The sequence below is a fragment of the Balaenoptera borealis genome (assembly GCF_965194805.1).
Source record: "Balaenoptera borealis genome assembly, chromosome: 14".
NCBI classification, from domain to species: Eukaryota; Metazoa; Chordata; class Mammalia; order Artiodactyla; family Balaenopteridae; genus Balaenoptera; species Balaenoptera borealis.
This window is the reverse complement of record NC_138875.1, coordinates 52949753-52974285: the sequence shown is the minus strand read 5'-3', so window position 1 is coordinate 52974285 and position 24533 is coordinate 52949753. Positions and strand designations below refer to the sequence as shown.

At 35.4% G+C, this 24533-nt stretch overlaps 1 protein-coding gene and 1 long non-coding RNA gene across 10 annotated transcripts in view; one reads left to right on the top strand and one right to left on the bottom strand.

Annotated features, from left to right (window-relative positions):
* MIB1 (MIB E3 ubiquitin protein ligase 1) overlaps positions 1-24533 on the top strand; it is a 120195-nt gene that overhangs the window by 65421 nt on the left and 30241 nt on the right. The gene's annotated exons all lie outside the window — the stretch shown is intronic.
* Positions 19-16405, bottom strand: LOC309610575. 7 transcript variants are annotated; one of them, XR_014234025.1, is made up of 5 exons: positions 8854-16405; positions 8331-8451; positions 8025-8072; positions 6954-7181; positions 19-1146 (listed from the first exon to the last, which is right to left on the bottom strand). It is a non-coding gene; the product is annotated as an uncharacterized lncRNA (long non-coding RNA). The 7 variants fall into 7 exon arrangements; XR_014234026.1 differs by lacking the exon at positions 8025-8072 and having other exon boundaries at positions 8331-8506; positions 8887-16403; XR_014234027.1 differs by lacking the exon at positions 8025-8072 and having other exon boundaries at positions 8331-8506; positions 8905-16402.

Here is a 24533-nt window from a genome sequence, read left to right as displayed (position 1 = left end):
AGATGTCACGTTTTACTATTTTATATGCAATTTAAAAATATTTTCCTGATGCTGGTTCTCTTTTTCTGATACTTATGAGGAAATAATTTTGGTTTACTTTAATGTTTTAAGGTCTGTGGAAATTATGAACTTCATTAAATAGATTAGTTTTATATGTTTTTTTTTTGGTTAAACTAATACAAGTATTATGAAATGACTATTTAAATATATATTAAATATGGATATAAAGTATCAGGAATACTTGCTTATATTCTAAAGATTTAATTAAAATGCATTCCATTTGGAGATTTATGTTTCTTCAAGATCATTCTCGGGTGTCCTCTAGCCCCATGTTATTTATTTGCATGGTAATTATTTTTTTAAACTTGTGGCTAAATAACTATTAAGTTACCTAATTTCTTATTAATAATATAATTACCTATAAACTTCTAGTATAGAGGTCCTCCAATCATTGTTATAGTAATAGGTGGTCTACTGAAAAAAGTGCTTGCTGGTTAAAGTTCGAGAAAGACTTTCGGGAAGTCATAGAATTCATAAAGGATCTGCAAAGTCTCACAGAAAAGGAAAATGGTTATTAGCTTTGCTTAACCTAGAACTTTCTATGAATGAATTTTTTGGAACAACTTTACCTTGAGAAGCATTTTAGAAAATGCTACATTAGATGTCTTCTGTTTATAGTTGAATCAAGCCCATGTATATTGACTGAGGGAGATGTTTACTTAGAAGTTTATTTTCATAATTTAATCTACCCTAAATTTTAAAAAATTGAGGTATAATTGACATATAACATATTAGTATCAGGTGTTACAAAATAATGATTTGATATTTGTATATATTGTGAAGTGATTGCCACAGTAAGTCTAGTTAACATCCATCACCACGCATAGTTCCAAAGTTTTTTTCTTGTGGTGACAACTTTTAAGACCTATTCTCTTAGCAGCTTTCAAATATACAATGCAGTATTATTAACTGTAAACACCATGAATTCTTATTCTTTGGTTCCGTATTGCATTTTTACATCATGTTTCCTTTTACTTTTTTTTGCTCTTTTTTAGCTTCTTAGGATCACCACTAGAGGGTGAGCACAGAGAACAAAAGGATTTTATCGTGATTGGTTGTTGGTAGCTGTAACAATCGGTGTATAATCTAGGATGAAATAAATGACAATGTTTTAGGTTATATCTTGATTTGCTTTTTCAAATTACAAATATTTGAACACTTCATACGTTGGCACTGTAAAGGAGACACAGTAGTATTATATGTTCCCTGCCTTTCAAATAAAAGATGATAATGATAGCATTTACCACATGCCTGGCCTCTACTAAGTAGTGTACATGCATTATCTCATTCAATCCTTTGAACAGCTTTTTGAAGCAGGTGTTAATATCCTCATTTTATAGATGAAGCATATGAGGCTTATAAAGAGATGAATTTAGTTATTCAAGATCATGCAGCTGACTAGTGGAACAGTTGGAACTTGAGCAAGGTCTGTTTGACTTTAGAATCACTGATCTTAGCCACTTTATATTATTTTCTCTGTATTACGGTCTGTATGTGAGGCAAGACTGGAACACGTGGAGTGAATGATTTAACTAAGAATGTATTAATATATCATGCTCACTTCTTGTGCTTCATGAGCCTGTCTTTCTAACTTTATCTCCTACTAATTAAAATCCTTCTGCCCACCTTGCCCTTCAGCTACATTATACTACTCTCTCTCCCTAAAATTGTCTGCTCTCTTCCTTCATTTATTAAGCATTTTCTTTCATTAAGATGCCCTTATCCCTTCTTTTTCTTAACCATCTCTCTTCCAGAGCTCCTCTATATCATCACTGAAGTTATTTTCTGTTTGCCCTATAGTTCCTTGTTCTGTGTTTTTGTTTTCTTGCACTTATAATCTGCTTTGTGCTGTTCCTTAGTATGTGCATTTTTATGTTTCTTTCTGATAAAATTGTGGGCACAAATATTTATCTGTGTATCTCCTGTAATGCCTTGACTATACTGGGGACTCAATACATGTTAGTCTTAATTTGACAGTCAGGACAGTGTTAGATATCACAGGAGTATATGATCAATTAAAACATAAATTCTGTAGAGAAACGGTCAAGAGTTGAAACAGCAATTATTTCAAATTAGGATGGTCAAAAAGAGATTTTATTGAGGGAATTTAATTTAGGTTATAATATTTTTAAGTTATAAAGTTTAAGATAGACTGAAAATTAAAGTGTTTAGGAAGTAACTTTTAAATATTTTGAATTGTTTAACTTTATTGAGAATAGGCATAGTATATTTAATATAATGTTAAGCCTATACAAGGAGGAAAAAAATACTACTTCTGTTTCTTTAATTCTTGAGAATTCCTCTGGAAATTTATAACAGTGACTCCTCCAACCAGATAATTGGTGTCAGGTGACATAAAAAAAGAAAAAAAAAAAACTTTCATTCTACAACAAAGTGGTGCTTTAGTTAAAAGGTACACAACTTCTTTATTCCTATTTCCTTAAGACATTTTATGCAGTTTTGACTGTACATTGCCCAGTAAAGTGTGATTTTAATTGGACACGAAAGAATATCAGAAGATAACACAAGTTATATATTGGTTGTAATTGTAACTTGGGTTGTTTTGAGTTCTTTTTTTTCTACATCAAGTTTCGTATTCTTAAAATTGGCTTTTCTTTCCTGGTACTGACCAGTGAGGTTGTAAGACAGAAGAAACCATTTTAACTCAGAATTAGAAAAAGTCTTCTCATTTTACAACTGAGGAAACATGTTTGGAGAGGTGAAATGTCTACATAAGTAAAAAGGTAGCAATACTTATTAGTTTTTTGTTTCTTTTTTGAGGATTAAAGTCTTTTGGTTCAGGGTCAGAAGAATTAGATACTTTCTGTTTAAGTCTGTCTGTAAGATGCTCTGCAGTGTCGTCATCTCCTTTTCCACCTTACCTATCAATGTTCTATTAAATAGCAGTAGAATTAACTGGTAATCATATGGAAGGTAGTGAATCAACATTGCTGGAGTTTTATTTTATATAATGTTACATTTTTCTTTAATTTAAAAATGTGCGTGCCCACACTGTGACATTCCTGTTATGGTTTCAGGTGACCTTCCCAGATATTTTCTTCCTTTGAAGGAAGTTTTTGTTTTTTTAAAATTGTGTGGCATAGTCTACATTTCAATACCATTTCTTTTCTGAAGGATAAGAAATTTAATACCAAGAGACCATAAATGAATAAAATAATTTTATTTGAAAGCCTTATGTCATCCACACATTTTTCATAAAGCTGTTTATAAACATTATTTACCATTATGGCTCTTCCAAGTAGAATTAATAGTAACAAATTATTTGATTTAAACCACAATCTGAGTAATTTAAATAAGTTGAAATTAGTTGATGTGATTGATATTGATAAATGAAAACGCTGGCTGTCCTGTAGTAATCAATGCATAGCTACAGCTGGTTGAAGGGGACCAAATCCATTGAAGAGGCGATTTGGTTCCATTTTACCAGCTCTAGCAAAGCATTGCAGTGCCGCTAGTTTGGGACCCAGAACAGTTAAAATGTTTTTTATTTGAAAAATTATGGTTATGGTCCTTATACAATTCTCATATCAGTATTTCAGCCATTGAATGTAAAACTTTATGTTTTGAAGGCACTTTTCCTACTATTCCCTTCTCTAATCATGCAGAAATCTTTACCCTTTAACACATCCTTAGTGCATTAAGGAGTTATCAATGTACGCCTTTATTTTTAACACTTTTGCTTAATTCTTAAATACAGACAGTGACCTGTTTCAAAACCCACACCATTTAAAAGAGCAAATAGATCTTGATGTGTATCAGAGTAATGTTATCTATTTATCCTTGGGCAGTAAACCAAATAAGTAAGTGAAATAGGTTAGGGAAGAGCACTGCTAGTCATACTTTTCTACTGCCGCTGCTTTTTTTAGTATTATACTTAAGGACTAACAGCAAGTTGCTGACGGGGTGGAGGAATGAGTAGCCTTAAGAAAGTACTTCTGGGCTTTGGTTTATAAATAGATGACACGTGTATGCGGTGTATTGCTTAGACTTGTGTTGAAAGGAACTGCCATGCATGATAGCTTATTTTTCTTTCTTTTTGCTTATGTAGTGTTACTAATCATAGGTTAATAATTTAACCCTTTTAAAGGTCTAGTTCCTTGACCGAATTCTCTGTCATTTTGGGTACAGATTGCCTAGTTACTTCTCATTATCAGCTTAATAATACATTAACTTGTGGTTAGTAAGAATCATGAATTTGAGTATTAAAACTACCATTAAAACTCAGTAGAACAAATTTTTGTTATAAGGGGATTTCAGTATTGGGAAGGGATGTCTTCTGAAAATATTTGCCTTGAAATAAAAGTTTGAGCAGTTACAGTTTGCCTATAAGTGCTGTCAGTGAAATATAAAGAAATAGTTATCTGTTTTGAACCAAACTGGGAGGTCAACACTAATTCAGGTAATATTCAAACAATTCTCATATTAAGTATATTCTGCATCTGTTGGTTGATGAGTGTCATGCTGCTGGTGAAATTAATGTGACTACAATTATTTCCATCATTCTAATAGAAATGAAACAGGTGTTAAATTGCGTGGATTTCAGTGCTGATGATAGCAATAAAACTGGCTTCTATTTTTACTAGTTATATGGGAGCCGTTTAGCAGATCCAGTTGCTCAAGTGTGCTTTTGGATGGCAGTTCAGTTTCATATACTGGCCATATCGGGGCAAGGAGAGGCCATGGAAAAAAAATAGTACAGCATTTGATAATGTCAGCATCTGTTATCCCTGTCAGCGAGACAGTTGAAATGTTTGAGTTACGCCAGTGTCAGCAGATGCCCAGAGTTTAATATGTACTCAGTTAAAAATGAACAGCTGATCTAAGTGATAGATGTGACATTTTAGAGTGATTGAAAATACTCTTAGATATGTTAAGTTGAACTTGTAAGCACTAGAATCAGTGTGTAATTTTACTTTTTCAAATGAATAACAGATGCTGTCATTTTATTTTCTAGGGATTATATACTCTTAATATTGTAGCAACGAGATTCTTAGTTGCTGGGATGTTTTAAAATAATTATTAAAAACATATATACCTATAGAATGATGAATATAATTGTTTATTATAAAACATGGATGCAGTAATACCCTTTGAGTAGTTTTATAGAGGAACCTCTACTTTTGAGGTATATATTGTCAGTTTTTGGTATTTAGGGCATGTACAGTTAAACTTAACAAATGGAATATGCAGCTTTGCCATTCTCTTTGTAGATGATCAGAAAGAAGGGCTATTCTTGAATGAGTTAAGCTTTGAACTGATTTTTTCTTTGAAAATGTGGAATTTTAAAATTATGAACTTTTTGTAACTTCCAATAAATGTTCAATAATTTATATGCTACCATATCTATTAGTCATTCTCTCATTCTTTATAATCTGCCGATAAAATGAAAATCATCTTTTGACAATTATCTAGTTGTCTTATTAAACAGAAAATTGGATAACCTTATAGCCATTTCTATTCAACTGTGACACAAAAAATTTAGACATGTAATACATGTCTGAATACTCTAGTCAAAATAAAACTTTTAGTAAGAAATGATTAGAATATATGAATATTAATATTAGTATTTCTTTTTTCAAAGTCTATTATAGTAGCTTAAAGTAGGTACTACTTATAAATTGTTGCTAAGAGCTATATCATTTATAATTTATTAGTATATAAATATATATTGTACAAAATAAATTTTATATAAAATACAAAAAAGTATTTTAATATATCTAACATACTATAAATAGGTCTATCATATTTATAAAAAATTGAATTATAATTGCATAGTACTAATAAAAGATGGTTATTCTTTCTGTATAAATTGGTTTCTTGACTATAGTGTTTTCATTTTATATGCCCTCTTTGGAGAAAGCAAATTCAAGGATAATATAGATAATAAATTAATTTATTTTAAATATTTGGCAGTCTGTGACCAATGTGCCCTGTTGACTTACAGCTATTTCCCAGAATTTTGTCATTTTTCATGAATAAATCTTATGTCTTGATTCATTCTAAGTACTTACACAGCATTGAAAGTGGAGACTGGATTAGGGAGAAGGACAAGGACCATTTTTTTTTCTTTGAGAGCAGAATTTTACTTGAAAGATAGCCTTTTAAAATCATAACTATGTCTATAGCTTTCAGAAAGAAAACCTAAAACAGCAAAACTTGCTTCAGAAATTCCTCTTAATATTATTAAATTATAAATTTATCAAAATATGAAGAAGAGCTGTTGAAAGGCAAATGAAGTTGGCTTTTGTTAAATCAGTCAACACTACTAATATGATACATTTAAATTAATGTCAAATTGTGGAGACAGAAAATAGGTCATGTGTATCCCTCATTGTTTTGTACTAGTAATATTCTATTCTCTTTTGTATTCAACTTTAATCATGTGAATACTTAATTTAAAAAATGTAAAATGTAGTATGCTTAACTTAAAAGATTTAAAAGGAATTTCATGATAATTTTAAATCCACTTCAGTAAAACTTTTTTTCTTCACAAAATATAAATCTTAGCAACATTTAGTTTCCATCTGTAAGTAGTAGGTACATTTTTTTGGTGTTAGTATTGCCAAAGGTCATCTCTTTGATATTAGGTTAATTTACCATATGAAGGTCATTCACATAGCTGCACTCTAGTTCCCTCTTGGCGGTTTATTGCCTACCAAAAATACATACTTCTTTACATTCCATAGCATTGTATGTTCATATGGGTACATAAAGAAGTATGTACTCTGAGTAGGTATTACTAAGTTGTTAGCTGTAAAAACACGAAATGTTTTATTTTCGCATTTGTTAGTAAAACATTCAGCTTACTGATGGAGAGAAATGGTAGATCATTTGCAGAGACTATCAAAGACTAAACTTTATAACAGATTTACCTGAGGCATGGCATTAGTGCCATTCATGGTTCCTTGTTCTTGGTGGACATACACTTTTAAACTTTGACCAGTTATCTGTTGAACTTTGTCCTGGTTTGGTTCTGCAAGAGATCCATAGTATCAGTGGGGATTTACAGAGTGTATTTCAGATATTGGTAAGATCAGCCTAGTGTTTCTTCATAGTCTTCAGAGCAAATTTCTTCTTATTTTGCAGTTTGCTTCTAGATCCTACAAGTAGACAATAATTAATTTGGTGCAAATTCTTTTTACAAACTAAATGTCTTATTAAAAACTTAACAGCCAATTAGTACTTCTTCTGATATTAACTCTAAAGTTGAAAAGACAAGGAGAAAAACCAGATCTTTTTAGAGTGTGAATGAACTGAATTTTTAAAGATGATGATTTTTTTGGTTAGTTTTTTTAAGGTCATAGATAAGAACTCATGATCATTTGAAAACTTCTTTGTTGTTCCTTTTTATTAGTTACTTACCTGAATTTTGCACTTTGGTGCTCCTTTTGGGTTAAATATAAATTTAGATAGATGAATTAATATCTAATTTTGGTGAGTTGAGTTGTTTTGAGTCTTTGTTTTTTTGTTTTTAATATAAAGGATAAGTACCAGAACAGTACTGTCCAAAGTCTCACTTAAAAACAGCTGAAAGGTATTAGCCTATGAGCAGTTGAGTTTTAGCTTGATCATTTAGCATGAAAAGAAATTATAGTTGGTGAGTTGCCTTTTATTATTGTGGTATTAAAAGGTTAATTTAAAAGAAAACCATGAGAAATTTTCCTGTCTGAGAAAGGACGGGAAGAAAAGACACAGAAAGTAGAATTTCTGCAGCCTGTGATAAAAAGCTAGTGCAGCTTATAGAGAGCAAATCAGAATGTAGCAACAGATAGCCCAGTACTACAGCAGTTTCAGCAATGCAGAGTTAGAATTTCACCATGCACATTCTGATTTATTTTTGTGCCCAACTATTAGAGTTGGCAATAAAAAGTATTTTGTGATCTACCAAGTATCTTGGTTGACTAAACCTTGAAATAGTTAATAGTTTTTAAGCGATAGTGTACTTTGGAAGCAGGATGTGATTTACTAGGGATGCAAAACCACCATTTAATCTGAAACAATAAAAACGAACTCTTTAATAATGTAAATGACAGGAATGGATCTGTACAAGTTTGAGATCGAGTTACCTGTCATGATATTTAACAGCGTTCCTTTTTATACTACATAAGCTCTCTACTTGAACTGTGAAACTAGGCTGTGCCCAGATAGAATTTAATCTAACAATAAAAACATGTATCGAGTCGGTAATAGGTAAGCATGCAGAAAGTCATAAGCATCCTTAAAAGTACAGGCCTGTGGTGCTGTGTTACCTGTAAGCTTAGTGTCATGCAGCGTTAGCAGCAGGAAGAGAGAGAAAGACCTAGAGAGTCACATCAGCAGCAGCCATCTCATCTTGATTGTTTCTTCACTCTGTTTGCTGAATTAGCGCTTCTTTTCATGAGCCGGGTGAAGTAAGGGGGAAGAAACAGTGAACACAGAACCTCACCTTTTAAGATAAATTTGAAAAACAAATGAACAAACAAAAATAAGTCAGCCATCTTTTCCCTCTCCCTTCCCTTATGCTTAAGGGAAAAGAAAAAAAACTACAGTAAAATTGAATCAGCGTTGGCCATTTGATTTGGAATGTCATATTACTAGTATTGCACAGTTATAAGCACCTTGTATCTGCTGGACAGAAAGTTAAGCAACGGAGGAAGGTTGCTACAACGGCCAAGAAAATGAACCTCACTTATTTCTCAGATGGAATGCTTCAGAATTGGGGAAAAAGTTGCAGAGGAGGTTAATTTTATAATCTAAAAAAGACATAAAAACCCAACAAAAATCAAAACACACCTTGCTCCCCCCCAAGTAACTGTAGACATTCACCCTGTTTTCTTTGCGCACCAGAATGCATTGGGGTCTTCTGACTTCTCAGGAAATGTTCTGCATCTTTCTTGCTGTGAGATTTTTTTTGTTTGTTTTAGTTTCCAGGATTAAATGGTAGATCTGTATTGAAGCTACCTTGTCATATCCAGAGGTCAAGTCTGCAAGCAAGGTCAGGACTTCCACATGGTCACTACAAAGGTTAACTTATATTCTTCCCTCAGTGGCCACAGGCTGAACTGTTACAGCTTTATAGGCAGCTAAGCATTTGAAACATGCACTCCCAGGCAAACAGGCTCTCTTGTGCCTCTCTCTTCCCTGACCATATTTAGTCAACCATAGCAAAAAATAGTCTCTCAGCTGTCGATTGTCGATCCAGAAGCTGAGGAAGCCTCTATCTTGCTTTCTGCCTATTGATTGTTCATCCTGCGGTCCAAACACTGCCTTGCCATTTGTCCTCCTTTTTTTTTTTTTCCAAAGCACTGCCAAATAAAGCGGTCTCTCATGTTTCCACTTACACATCCCAGATTTTCACTGAGCTTGCGCTGAGACTAGGAAAGCCTGATGCGGCTGTCACTAAACTTAGATGCACTGCAGAGAAAAAAAGAAAGAGGAAAAATATTACCCTGGCGAGTAGCAAGACAATCTTTAGACAGATATGGAACAAGTAAAATCCCTCTGCTGCCAAAATATGTTTCATGACCTGATTTTTTTATTGGTAAAAAATCAGGATAATGATATTTTATACAGCTAAAGGCCAGAAGGGATTTTGTAGTGTTACCTTTTAGAGCTAGTTGTTGCTATACATTCTTTTTAAATTTAATAAATAATATTTGAATGGCAAATTTGTAAAAATGGTAAATAGAACCTATATATTGAGGGTGGAGAGAGATCACTAAGGAAGAAAGGAGTAATGTGTAAATGAAATCTTGGAAATGCTACTTAAAACTTTAAATTCATTGTCAATTTGAGTAAATTTTTTTGTAGTACTTAGGTGAGAAACAGTGTCTGGAATGCTTTTGAGTAATTGTGTCCTTTTATATTGAAACTATATATACTTATATAACTATTAAAATGCATTAATTAAATTTTATTTTATGCTCAAACGTGAGGTGGTTTTTTCCTCCCTTCTACATTGCCATTCCACTTTTATTTTCTGAAATTGCATGTAGGCATGATCATTTCACACTTTACTGCAGACTTAAATAGTCATTAACCTATATGTAACTTTGCCACATAGTGTATGTTGCAGAGGAAAAATACTTTTGCTATAAATTTAATAGCATATTTACCATAAATTTTAATATTGAAGTTTATTTTTTAGCCAAGGAGAAAAAAATATAACATCAAATTCCACAAACCTATGGAGATACAATTTAAGATCTTACAAGCCTAAGAATGCCCAAGAGAAACCAACTATACTCTGTTCTTAATTCAAATATAGTCTCTTAAGTATTGATTCAGTTAAGAATCAAGAAAAACAGTTATCAGTTTTCTGAGCTTATTCTCCTAGAAGGGAAATTTGTCCTTGACATTCTTTTTGTCTTTAACATTTAATAACATAGCAGTTTAATTTTTTTGGATGGCTATTTTAAAACAGTGACATAAAGAATGCTTCTATAGATATTTGGCAGTTTTAAAGAGTCAGCTTTTCTAGATATTGAAATAATTTTAAAGAGACAGCTAGCTGTTTTCTTTTTATTTATTTATTTATTTATTTATTTATTTTTGGCTGTGTTGGGTCTTCGTTTCTGTGCGAGGGCTTTCTCTAGTTGCGGCAAGTGGGGGCCACTCCTCATGGCAGTGCGCGGGCCTCTCATTATCGCGGCCTTTCTTGTTGCAGAGCACAGGCTCCAGACGCGCAGGCTCAGTAGTTGTGGCTCACGGGCCCAGTTGCTCCGCGGCATGTGGGATCTTCCCAGACCAGGGCTCGAACCCGTTTCCCCTGCATTGGCAGGCAGATTCTCAACCACTGCGCCACCAGGGAAGCCCTGAAATAATTTTAGACACGTTGTGATAAAATGACACATCTCAGAGTGTTAAGATAGGTTAATTTTCAGGTTTCTAAATTACCCCATCTTTGCTGACCATTTTGTAGCAGTAAAAGTACCCCCCCCGCCAAGCAAACACTCATATAGTGTATGAAGGTCCAGGTACTCTTCTAAGCCCTTTAAAATTTTCATAACGATACTATGAAATAGGATTTGTGATTCTTCTCACATTTTATAGATGAGGAAACTGAGACATAGAAGGTAAGTAACCTTCTCAAGTCATTAGCTCTTCAGTTTGCTGGTGCCAGAATGTGAGCCCAGGTAGTTTGGCTTCAGACTGAGATCTTCACCACTGTGCCTGCTGTTGCTCTGGTTTATGAAAATGCAAGTAGTTAAGGAATGGACTCTTGGGGACTGGAACGTAAACCAAAAATGTAGCATGGTGAGCATTCTTGCTCCAGTATGCTCAGAAAGATGGTTGTTCACTTGATTGTTTCTTCTTTTGTTCCATTCAGCTAACTTTGAGCACCTAATACTCCGTGCACAAAGCGGGTATAAAGATGAGTAAACTAGGCTTCCCTGCCTTACATCATAGAAGAGATCATTTTGGTTGTCTTATTTTAAGAATGACTGAGTACTCACCTGTACAGCTCTCCTGTAGCCTGCATTGTCATTGCATATTTCTCTCATTTTGAGCTAAATTCTACTACATTACCAAATTCCTAGTTAATGAATTTAAGCTAAATTAATGAACCTTTTAATTACGGTGTCTGTCAAAAAAGAGTTTGTGGGAAGAAAATTAAAGCACACCAAAAAAAAGAATTAAAAAACATTTGAGTCATGTCTATCACTATAAATAGATGAAAGAAAATAAAAACTATCCATACTCATTTACTAAAGTGATTATCACAGATAGCATTTTGGTATATACCCTCCTAGACTTCTTGTCTCCATCCAGTTAGATAGGGGTGTGTATTGAATAAAAATGTATTCAGACCGTTACATACTAACATGCTTTTAGCATGCCCTACAGAACTTCTACTTGGGATTCATCAACTTTTTTATTAAGTTTCTTTATGGATTCTGGAGTAACATGCTTAAACTATATTTGAGGGATTGTTCATTAACTCAGCAGGCATTTATTGAACACCTAATATGTGCTGTTGTGCCGTTCTAATGTCTTTTTACATTAAGTAATCCTAATAGGTAAGGCCTCCTCAGTTTAGCTACTATGGTTTATTTGGAAAAATGTTGCCCATCTCTGAAGAAAGATTGCAAAGCATGGCAGGTCCTAAAAATGGACCCAGCGCCATTTGACTGTTACATACCAGGCAGACAGCTGCTTGTCCCCTCTGCTTCTTAGAACTCATTTGTTCATCATTCAGCGAACGTTTGAGTATTACCATGTGCCAGGGATTATGCTAGGCACCACTATTAGTTGTTCCGGAACTTAATGCTTCTTTGGCAGTATTCGCAAATGCCTGCTTAACTGGTAGTAAGATCTTATCCTTAAATCATCCACGTCCTTAACCTTTTGGAAAACAACCAGACTGAGAAATAAAGAAGAGTGTTTGAACGTTAGGGAAAGTATCTTCAAATCTCATCCTGTGCTCCACAAGTGAGAGTCTATTGGCTTAGTATAATTATTGATTTATTGAGCTGTAACACCCTTATCCCGGTAACTCTATGGGCCTCAGTTCTTGCAACCTAACAGCAGAATCCTCTTAATTAACTAAGGTGCTGTGGGGAACAGCTGACCTTTGTGGTTATCTTGTGGGTTCCTCAGATTGTCTACCCCATGAGAAGAAAGGAGACAGACCACTCAGAGCTGCTCTGGACATGAGGGTGAGGGCACCAGGGGCTATTCTGTTTTTTTCTTAGCTCATCTTGCAGGCTAGGCCCAAAGATTGGCTCTTTTCTTGAGGCATCATATTATTTGTTTTTGTTTGTTTGCTTTTTGTGGGGGGAAGATCAGGAATGAACATTAATTAGCAGCTTTCTAATTAGGATGAGAGGGTTATAGGTCTCTGTTAAAATTAATCTACCCCAAATCTCCAGTGTAGAAAAATTCTAAATAATTTACGTGGATATTCCACCTTCAAGGAAGTGGAGCATAACTTTCCATGTGTTAAGTTTAGGCTGCGCATAGTGACTTCTTTCCAAAGAGTGTATGGTATATTTTAGTGTTCTATAGTATAGAAAAGGGGAGAAAGAGTAACTCTGTGGTGGAGAAACCTCACAAACACTGCCTCAGCCATATGATCAGGGTTAACATCGACAGTGATAAGTCATGTTTATAGTGTGTACCCTTGATGTGACGTGATGAAGTGGCACTACCTTTGAGACCTTCTTCTTCAAAACTCATAACCCCAGTGTAATCATGGGAAAACACCAGACAAATTCCAACTGAGGGACAGTCTACAAAATAACTGATTAGTACTCCTCAACATTGTCAACATCATCGAAAACAAGGAAAGTCTAAGAAACTGTCAGAGCCAAGGGGAGCCTAAGGAGCCATGACAACTAAATGTAATGTGGTATTCTGGAGCAGAAAAGGAACATGAAATAAAACTAAGGAAGTTGGAATGAAGTAGTTAATAGCAGTCAGTGCTGGTTCATTAATTAACAAATGTACCATACTGATGTACAATATTAACAGTAGAGGTGAGGAACTCTCTGCAGTGTCTTCACAATCCTCTGTAACTCTACAGTGGTTCTGAAATAAAAAAGTTTATTTAAAAACAGCAAAAACAAAAATTTACCCACTCCTGGCTAGTTGACCATTGACTTTTGCATTAATTTTGATTTGGGGCTATCTGCAATATTTTTCCACAACTTAAGCCATTTCATCAGGAGTTGATTTTGTTATAATTCAGTTATCAACAAAATAATAAGTTTAGTCTCATATTCTTTTAAAAGTATATTAAAACAAAAAGTATATTTCAGAATAAATTTTATCGAGACCAATCGTATCTTAAAAAGAATTAGTTATTTTAAAGGGAGCCTTTTTAATTTGAGTGCTGATAATTTTGAATTTGTGAAAATTGTGAAATGATTAGATTTGTGTGGAAGGGGGTATAGAGGATAGATTTGGAAGGGGGCTGTTACAGATGTTCAGAGGAAAGGTAATGAAAGCCTATATAAAGAATATTGGGGCCCCTGGGAAAGAATAGTTTAGTTTTAAAAGGGAAAATCAAGAGAACAAATTGAACGCAGGAGTAAGAAGGGAGGAAGGGGTCTAGAATGACTCCCAGGTTTCTGACTTGGGTGGCTGGTTATAGGGTGGTAAGAATAACCAAAATCAAGAATACAGGAGGAATTCTTGGGAAGGAGAAAAGGGAAATTTGTACTGTGTACTTTATAGGTCTATAATCTTAGAACTGTAATAAAATAACACTATTATATTGAAGAATTTTAGATTCTACTAAAACATTTACCTACATTATGTCATTTAATTCTTACAGCAATCTTACGATATTTTACAGAGGTTTCTATGGAAGTGTTGGTATTTGTTCAGTTAGAGATATGAGATAGAGCTGCTATGGGTGAGAGTGTTTAGTTGGGGCTTCACAGGGCCCGAGTATGGACCTTGGCTTTATAGGTCCATAGAGATGACTAACACTAATTAACATTAATAAAGAATGCCAAATTACTATTTACAGAAAGAAATATTGCTAAGTGGATTGTAGTACTTACACCAGCTGATCAGTAGATTTTTTTCCCCTGCAGTGGGGAGAAAGAAATCTATGAAAAGCTAAGTTAAAATTGGAAATTGATTGGTGAGCAAGACAACTGGTTAGATGATCTTAATTGACAGTACCATCAACCTGTGATGACTTTGCATATGATGATGTACTGAAAACTGATAGCATTCTCCTGATTCTACTGGAGGGTAAATTAAAATACTGGGGTTGCTCATCAGGGGGCTTTTTCTATAGATAACGCTGGTGATACATTGACAAATTATTTTTCTCATTCTTTCTCCAGGCTTTGTACAAACCATTTCTTCACTGTCCTTTTAACCAATCATTATTTTCCAGAAAAAGACATAATTTTCATCTTTTTAATAATAATTCCATCCTGGTGATTTATTTATCTATCTATCTATCTATCATCCTAATTCGACGTCTGTATCTCCTCTTATAAAAATCTCTTTTTCTCTAGTTATCCACTTGTTTCATTTACTTTATTAACTATTGTCTGGTGTATTCACCTCATTTGCCAATATAACACTGTTGCTATGGGAAATCAAAAATTACCATTTCTCTTTAAAATATGTTGATAATATTATAATTTAATCAGTTTAAAATAAGGCATTTGGATTAATTCAAATTTCTTTCAATTTTTTAATGATATATTTCTTAATGTATCAGGATTGTGAGGAAAAAATATTTTAATATGGTTATTCTATAGTGTAATATACAACATTTATGTCAGTGAGACTAACAGAATAGATTTATTCTGAAATAAAAACTTGCTCCTTGAAAATCTTGAATTTTGCATTTTAATATTAGGATTTGATATACTTTGTAGAATGTGATCTAGAAGGGACTAGGGTTGTTTTTGTCACTGCCAACAGTAGCCTGGCACTGCCTTTCCGTTGTTCTGACAGTTCAGTTATATGTACTGTACTAAGAGAGGAAAAAGCAAAAAGACACAAAGTAATAAGAGTGCAGGGAGGCAATGGGCTTTCAAGAATACATACATATCTATTTATTTTTATTTTTATTTATTTTTATTTAATTTTTTTGGCTCTGCTGTGTGGCTTGTGGGATCTTAGTTCCCCTACCAGGTATCGAACCTGGGCCCCGGCAGTGAAAGTGCCAAGTCCTAACCACTGGACCGCCAGGGAATTCCCTCTATTTCTTTTTAAATGCCTTAGTAACTTTCTGAACCATTGGCTCTTCTTTCTGAAGGACCTCAGGTTTTCTACCTTGTTGACTTACGAATGCAAGAAGGAAGAACAAGTAAGTGAAAGCTATTAATATCCTCTATTACCACCATTTCTCTCAACACAGTTATAGTACCATTTTTCTTTGTATCAGTAACATGTGTTTGGGACTTCCCTGGTGATCCAATGGTAAAGAATCCACCTTACAATGCAGGGGACATGGGTTTGATCCCTGGTCGGGGAACTAAGATTGCACATGCCACGGGGCAACTAAGCCCGCATGCCAAAACTACTGAGCTCACGTGCCTCAACGAGAGAGCCCGCGTGCCGCAAACTACAGAGCCCACACGCTCTAGAGCCCACGTGCCACAGCTACAGAGCCTGCCTGCCACAACTAGAGGGAGAAAACCTGCACGCCACAACTAGAGGGAGAAAACCCGCGGGCCACAACTAGAGAGAAAAACCCACGCGTCACAACTAGAAAAGAGAAAACCCGCACACCACAACTAGAGGGACGCCCACGCATCACAACGGAAGATCCCACGTGCCTCAACGAAGATCCAGCGTGCCGCAACTAAGACCTGACACAGCCAAAAATAAATAAAATAATTTAAAAAATGTGTTTGTCTTATTTTTTTTAACATCTTTATTGGAGTATAATTGTTTACATTGTTCTGTTAGTTACTGCTGTATAACAAAGTGAATCAGCTATACGTATACATATATCCCCATATCCCCTCCCTCTTGCATCTCCCTCCTACTACCCTCCCTGTCCCATCCTTCTAGGTAGTCACAAAGCACCGAGATGATCTCCCTGTGCTATGCAGCTGCTTCTCACTAGATACCTGTTTTACATTTGGTAGTGTATATATGTCAATGCCACTCTCTCATTTCATCTCAGCTTACCCTCCCCCCTTCCCGTGTCCTCAAGTCCATTCTCTACGTCTGTGTCTTTATTCCTGTCCGCCCCTAGGTTCTTCAGAACTTTTTTTTTTTTTAGATTCCATATATATCTGTTAGCATATGGTATTTGTTTTTCTCTTTCTGACTTAACTTCACTCTGTATGACAGACTCTAGGTCCATCTACCTCACTACAAATAACTCAGTTTCATTTCTTTTTATGTCAGAGTAATAGTCCATTGTATATATGTGCCACATCTTCTTTATCCATTCATCTTTCGATGGACACTTAGGTTGATTCCATGTCCTGGCTATTGTAAATAATGCTGCAGTGAACATTGTTGTGCATGACTATTTATTTTTAAACGTCTTTATTGGAGTATAATTGCTTTACAGTGGTGTGTTAGTTTCTGCTTTATAACAAAGAGAATCAGCTATACATATACATATATCCCCATATCTCCTCCCTCTTGCGTCTCCCTGCCACCCTCCCTACCCCACCCCTCTAGGTGGTCACAAAGCACTGAGCTGATCTCCTGTTATGCGGCTGCTTCCCACTAGCTATCTATTTTACATTTGGTAGTATATATTAGTCCATGCCACTCTCTCACTTCGTCCCAGCTTACCCTTCCCCCTCCCCGTGTCCATTCCTGTCCTGCCCCTAGGTTCTTCATAACCTTTTTTTTTTTTTTTTTAGATTCCATATATATGTGTTAGCATACAGTATTTGTTTTTCTCTTTCTGACTTACTTCACTCTGTGTGACAGACTCTAGGTCCATCCACCTCACTATGAATAACTCAGTTTCGTTTCTTTTTATGGCTGAGTAATATTCCATGGTATATATGTGCCACATCTTCTTTATCCATTCATCTGTTGATGGACACTTAGGTTGCTTCCATGTCCTGGCTATTGTAAATAGAGCTGCAGTGAACATTGTGCTACATGGCTCTTTTTTTTTTTTTTTTTTAAACATCTTTATTGAAGTATAATTGCCTTACAATGGTGTGTTAGCTTCTGCTTTATAACAAAGTTAATCAGTTATACATATACAATATGTTCCCATATCTCTTCCCTCTTGCATCTCCCTCCCTCCCACCCTCCCCGTCCCACCCCTCTAGGTGGTCACAAAGCACCGAGCTGATCTCCCTGTGCTATGCGGCTGCTTCCCACTAGCTATCTATTTTACATTTGGTAGTGTATATATGTCCATGACACTCTCTCACCCTGTCACATCTCACCCCACCCCCTCCCCTACATGGCTCTTTTTGAATTATGGTTTTCTAAGGGTATATGCCCAGTAGTGGGATTGCTGGGTCATATGGTAGTTCTATTTTTAGTTTCCTCAGGAACCTCCATACTGTTCTCCATAGTGGCTCTATCAGTATACATTCCCACCAACAGTGCAAGAGGGTTCCCTTTTCTCCACACCCTCTCCAGCATTTATTGTTTGTAGATTTTTTGATGATGGCCATTCTGATTTGTGTGAGGTGAGATACTTCCTTGTAGTTTTGATTTGCATTTCTCTAATGATTAGTGATGTTGAGCATCTTTTCATGTGTTTGTTGGCAATCTGTATATCTTCTTTGGAGAAATGTCTATTTAGGTCTTCTGCCCATTTTTGGATTGGGTTGTTTGTATTTTTGATATTGAGCTGCATGAGCTGCTTGTATATTTTGGAGATTAATCCTTTGTCAGTTGCTTCATTTGCAAATATTTTCTCCCATTCTGAGGGTTGTCTTTTCATCCTGTTTATGGTTTCCTTTGCTGTGCAAAAGCTTTTAAGTTTCATTAGGTCCCATTTGTTTATTTTTGTTTTTATTTCTATTTCTCTAGGAGAAGGGTCAAAAAGGATCTTGCTGTGATTTATGTCATAGAGTGTTCTGCCTATGTTTTCCTCTAAGAGTTTTGTAGTGTCTGGCCTTTTACATTTAGGTCTTTAATCCATTTTGAGTTTATTTTTGTGTATGGTGTTAGGGAGTGTTCTAATTTCATTCTTTTACATGTAGCTGTCCAGTTTTCCCAGCACCACTTATTGAAGCGGCTGTCTTTTCTCCATTGTATATTCTTGCCTCCTTTATCAAAGATAAGATGACTCTATGTGTGTGGGTTTATCTCTGGGGTTTCTATCCTGTTCCATTGATCTGTATTTCTGGTTTTGTGCCAGTACCATACTGTCTTGATTACTGTAGCTTTGTAGTATAGTCTGAAGTCAAGGGAGCCTGATTTCTCCAGCTCTGTTTTTCTTTCTCAAGATTGCTTTGGCTGTTCAGGGTCTTTTGTGTTTTCATACAGATTGTGAAATTTTTTGTTTTAGTTCTGTGAAAAATGCCATTGGTAGTTTGATAGGCATTGCATTGAATCTGTAGATTGCCTTGGGTAGTATAATCATTTTCACAATGTTGATTCTTCCAGTCAGGAACATGGTATATCTCTCCATCTGTTGATATCATCTTTAATTTGTTTCATCAGTGTCTTACAGTTTTCTGAATACAGGTCTTTTACCTCCTTAGGTAGGTTTATTCCTAGGTATTTTATTCTTTTTGTTGCAAGGGTAAATGGGAGTGTTTCCTTAATTGCTCTTTCAGATTTTTCATCATTAGTGTATAGGAATGCAAGAGATTTCTGTGCATTAATTTTGTATCCTGCTACTTTGCCAAATTCATTGATTAGCTCTAGTAGTTTTCTGGTAGTATCTTTAGGATTCTCTATGTATAGTATCATGTCATCTGCAAACAGTGACAGTTTTACTTCTTTTCCTATTTGGATTCCTTTTATTTCTTTTTCATCTCTGATTGCTGTGGCTAAAACTTCCCAAACTATGTTAAATAGTAGTGGTGAGAGTGAGCAACCTTGTCTTGTTCCTGATATGGTGGAAATGGTTTCAGTTTTTCACCACTGAGAATGATGTTGGCCGTGGGTTTGACATACATGGCCTTTATTATGTTGAGGTAAATTCCCTCTGTGCCTACTTTCTGGAGAGTTTTTATAATAAATGGGTTTGAATTTTGTTGAAAGCGTTTTCTGCATCTGTTGAGATGATCATATGGTTTTTATCCTTCAGTTTGTTAATATGGTGTATCACATTGATTGATTTGCATGTATTGAAGAATCTTTGCATTCCTGGGATAAACCTCACTTGATCATGGTGTATGATCCTTTTAATGTGCTGTTGGTTTCTGTTTGCTAGTGTTTTGTTGAGGATTTTTGCATCTATGTTCATCAGTGATATTGGCCTGTAGTTTTCTTTTTTCATAACAACATCTTTGTCTGGTTTTGGTATCAGGGTGATGGTGGCCTTGTAGAATGAGTTTGGGAGTGTTCCTCCCTCTGCTATATTTTGGAAGAGTTTGAGAAGGATAAGTGTTAGCTCTTCTCTAAATGTTTGATACAATTTGCCTGTGAAGCCATCTGGTCCTGGGCTTTTGTTTGTTGGAAGATTTTTAATCACAGTCTCAATTTCAGTGCTTGTTATTGGTCTGTTTATATTTTCTGTTTCTTCCTGGTTCAGTCTCGGAAGGTTGTGCTTTTCTAAGAGTTTGTCCATTTCTTCCAGGTTGTCCAATTTATTGACATATAGTTGCTTGTAGTAATCTCTCATGATCCTTTGTATTTCTGCAGTGTCAGTTGTTACTTCTCCTTTTTCATTTCTAATTCTGTTGATTTGAGTCTTCTCCCTTTTTTTTCTTGGTGAGCCTGGCTAATGGTTTATCAATTTTGTTTATCTTCTCAGAGAACCAGCTTTTAGTTTTATTGATCTTTGCTATCGTTTCCTTCATTTTGTTTTTCATTTATTTCTGATCTGATCTTTATGATTTCTTTCCTTCCGCTAACTTTGGGTTTTTTTGTTCTTCTTTCTCTAATTGCTGTAGGTGTAAGGTTAGGTTATTTATTTGAGATGTTTCTTGTTTCTTGAGGTAGTATTGTATTGCTATAAACTTCCCTCTTAGAACTGCTTTTGCTGCATCCCATAGGTTTTGGGCCGTTGTGTTCTCATTGTCATCTGTTTCTAGGTATTTTTTGATTTCCTGTTTGATTTCTTCCGTGATCTCTTGGTTATTTAGTATGGTATTGTTTAGCTTCCGTGTGTTTGTATTTTTTACAGTTTTTTTCCTGTAATTGATACCTAGTCTCATAGCATTGTGGTAGGAAAAGATATTGATATGATTTCAATTTTCTTAAATTTACCAAGGCTTAATTTGTGACCCAAGATATGATCTGTCCTGGAGAATGTTCCATGAGCAGTTGAGAAAAAAGTGTATTCTGTTGTTTTTGGATGGAATGTCCTATAAATATCAATTAAGTCCATCTTGTTTAATGTATCATTTAAAGCTTGTGTTTCCTTATTTATTTTCATTTTGGATGATCTGTCCATTGGTGAAAGTGGGTTGTTAAAGTTCCCTACTACGATTGTGTTACTGTCGATTTCCCCTTTTATGGCTGTTAGTATTTGCCTTATGTATTGAGGTGCTCCTATGTTGGGTGGATAAATATTTACAATTGTTATATCTTCTTCTTGGATTGATCCCTTGATCATTATGCAGTGTCCTTGTTTGTCTCTTGTGGTAGTCTTTATTTTAAAGTCTATTTTGTCTGATATGAGAATTGTTACTCCAGCTTTCTTTTGATTTCCATTTGCATGGAATATCTTTTTCCATCCCCTCACTTTCAGTCTGTATGTGTCTCTAGGTCTGAAGTGAGTCTCTTGTAGACAGCATATATACAGGTCTTGCTTTTGTATCCATTCAGCCTGTCTGTGTCTTTTATAGTTGGAGCATTTAATCCATTTACATTTAAGGTAGTTATCGATATGTATGTTCCTATTGCCTTTTTTGTAGTTGTTTTGGGTTTGTTATTGTAGGTCTTTTCCTTCTCTTGTGTTTCCTGCTTAGAGAAGTTCCTTCAGCATTTGTTGTAAAGTTGGTTTGGTGGTGCTGAATTCTCTTAGCTTTTGCTTGTCTGTAAAGTTTTAATTTCTCCGTCAAATGTGAATGAGATCCTTGCTGGGTAGAGTAATCTCGGTTGTAGGTTTTTCCCTTTCATCACTTTAAATATGTCCTGCCACTCCCTTCTGGCTTACACACTTTCTGCTGAAAGATCAGCTGTTAACCTTATGGGGATTCTCTTGTATGTTATTTGTTGCTTTTCCCTTGCTGCTTTTGATATTTTTTCTTTGTATTTAATTTTTCATAGTTTGATTAATATGTGTCTTGGCGTGTTTCACCTTGTATTTATCCTGTATGGGACTCTCTGTGCTTCCTAGACTTGATTGACTATTTCCTTTCCCATATTAGGGAAGTTTTCAACTATAATCTCTTCAAATATTTTCTCAGTCCCTTCTCTTCTTCTTCTTCTGGGACCCCTATAATTCGAATGTTGGTCCATTTATTGTTATCCCAGAGGTCTCTGAGACTGTCCTCAATTCTTTTCTTTCTTTTTTCTTTATTCTGCTCTGTGGTAGTTATTTCCACTATTTTACCTTCCAGGTCACTTATCCGTTCTTCTGCCTCAGTTATTCTGCTCTTGATTCCTTCTAGAGAATTTTTAATTTCATTTATTGTGTTGTTCATCATTGTTTGTTTGCTCTTTAGTTCTGCTAGGTCCTTGTTACATGTTTCTTGTATTTTCTCCATTCTATTTCCAAGATTTTGGATCATCTTTACTATCATTACTCTGAATTCTTTTTCAGGTAGACTGCCTATTTCCTCTTCATTTGTTTGGTCTGGTAGGTTTTTACCTTGCTCCTTCATCTGCTGCATATTTCTCTGTCTTCCCATTTTGCTTAACTTACTGTGTTTGGGGTCTCCTTTCGCTGACTGCAGGTTCATAGTTCCCTTTGTTTTTGGTGTCTGCCCCCAGTGGGTAAGGTTGATTCAGTGGCTTGTGTAGGCTTCCTGGTGGAGAGGACTGGTGCCTGTTTTCTGGTGGATGAGGCTGGATCTTGTCTTTCTGGTGGGCAGGACTGCATACGGTGGTATGTTTTGGGGTGTCTGTGAACTTAGTATGATTTTAGGCAGCCTCTCTGCTAATGGGTGGAGTTGTGTTCCTGTCTTGCTAGTTTGGCATAGGGTGTCCAGCACTGGAGCTTGCTGGTTGTCGAGTGGATCTGGGTCTTAGTGTTGAGACAGAGATCTCTGGGTGAGCTCTCGCTGGTTGATATTACGTGGGGCCAGGAGGTCTCTGGTGGTCCAGTGTCCCGAACTCAGCTCTCCCACCTTAGAGGCTCTGTCCTGACACCTGGCTGGAGCACCAAGACCCTCTCAGCCACATGGCGTAGACAACTGTGGTAAAAATCTTACTGGTGTCTTGGATTTTTCTTTGCTGGGTGATTTATCCGAGCCAGGTTCCCTTTGTCAGAAACACAGCAAGCCAAAATGCTAAGCTATCCAAGGTTTGCAGTGAAGACAGGCCTTATTCACACGGCATCCAAGGAGAAGACAGGAGAGCAAATTTCAAATCTGGGTCCTATCTTATTATTTTTAATGATTACATTTTTTCTTTATTAAAACTTTTTTTACATGATTTAATACTTGAATCTTCAAAACTCTCCAAAAGAATCATAAAGCTAAATTCTGTTTCTCACATGGTCAAGTGTGTAAGGTAACAGATAATCTATGGAATTAGCATCATGATTATGCCAAATCCAAACACTCAGTAGTATATTGTTGTACCAGTACTTTTCCCCATTAAGAATTTGAGTCAAAATCTACATAATTTCTAGTATTCTATTTTAATCCACTGAATGAGGAGGTATAGAATCCTTATAATTACTGAAAATGAGCTAAAGCAGGAATCTTTAGCTTTGTATGAGGTCCATGAATGGAACTTAGGGGTTTTGGACTTCCTCAAAATTGTATGTAAAGATTTTTATGTGTATTTTCCGGGAGAAAATGGTTCATAGATTTCCAAAGAAGTCTTGTTACCCATGAACAGTGATTGTAGCTTCAGTAACAACCACCAAAGGCTGTCTTAAAGTTTTGATTCTCAGTACACCTTGGGTCATAAACCCGTTTAAAAATCTGATAAAAGCTATAAACTTCCAGATTTGAGTACAGTTTTGGAGATTCTTGGATCCTCCAAAGCTTGTTCTGAGATGTCTTGGACTTCCTGTTTGGGATTCATAGCCCACTGCCGTTAAGGGAACACGCTCTGGCTCATGTTAGGCCTTAGTCTCATTATTTTAGAGACTTACAGTTTCATTTACACACATTCTTATTCTGCATCTTCAGACTGTTTCTCCATACATTTATCACATTTCTCTATTAAAAATTTTTCTGTCATGTGTATCACCTTACGAAACACTATCCCGATATGTATCTTACTGTTATTTCTTGCCCTGTTGTACTCTATTGGCACAATTTTAAAAGCTTTTCTTTTCTGTGTTTACTGCATTTTTTAGGTGTGAGGGAAGATTCAATATCTAATACGTATATCAGTGTTGTCTGAGCCAAGTCCAATACTCTTTGCAGGAGCAGTTATCTTAGGTCGCACTCTTTAAAAAAAAACAATTAGTTGATAGATGTATTAAGGGAGATTTTTTCCAAATTACGTTATGAGTTTTCCACACAAAACCTCTATGTTAAGAAAAGTTAGACTGGTTAGGGTTAGGAAAGTTGCTTCTGATTTTATTTTCCTTTTTGAGTGGTAGGCTAGCTTTTTCTCTACAAAGCATGATTTCTCGATAATTAGTTCCCCTGATTTTTTATGGTTTAATCTTTGGTGCTCTTTAGGATAACTTTGTCTTTTTTGCTTTGGAGATACTTTGTTACCATATCTTAAATTTTAAATATTAGATTATAGTGACCATTTTGTGTGTTTTGATATCAACTGGATTTAGCACTGCTAAATGACATATATCACATTTTTAA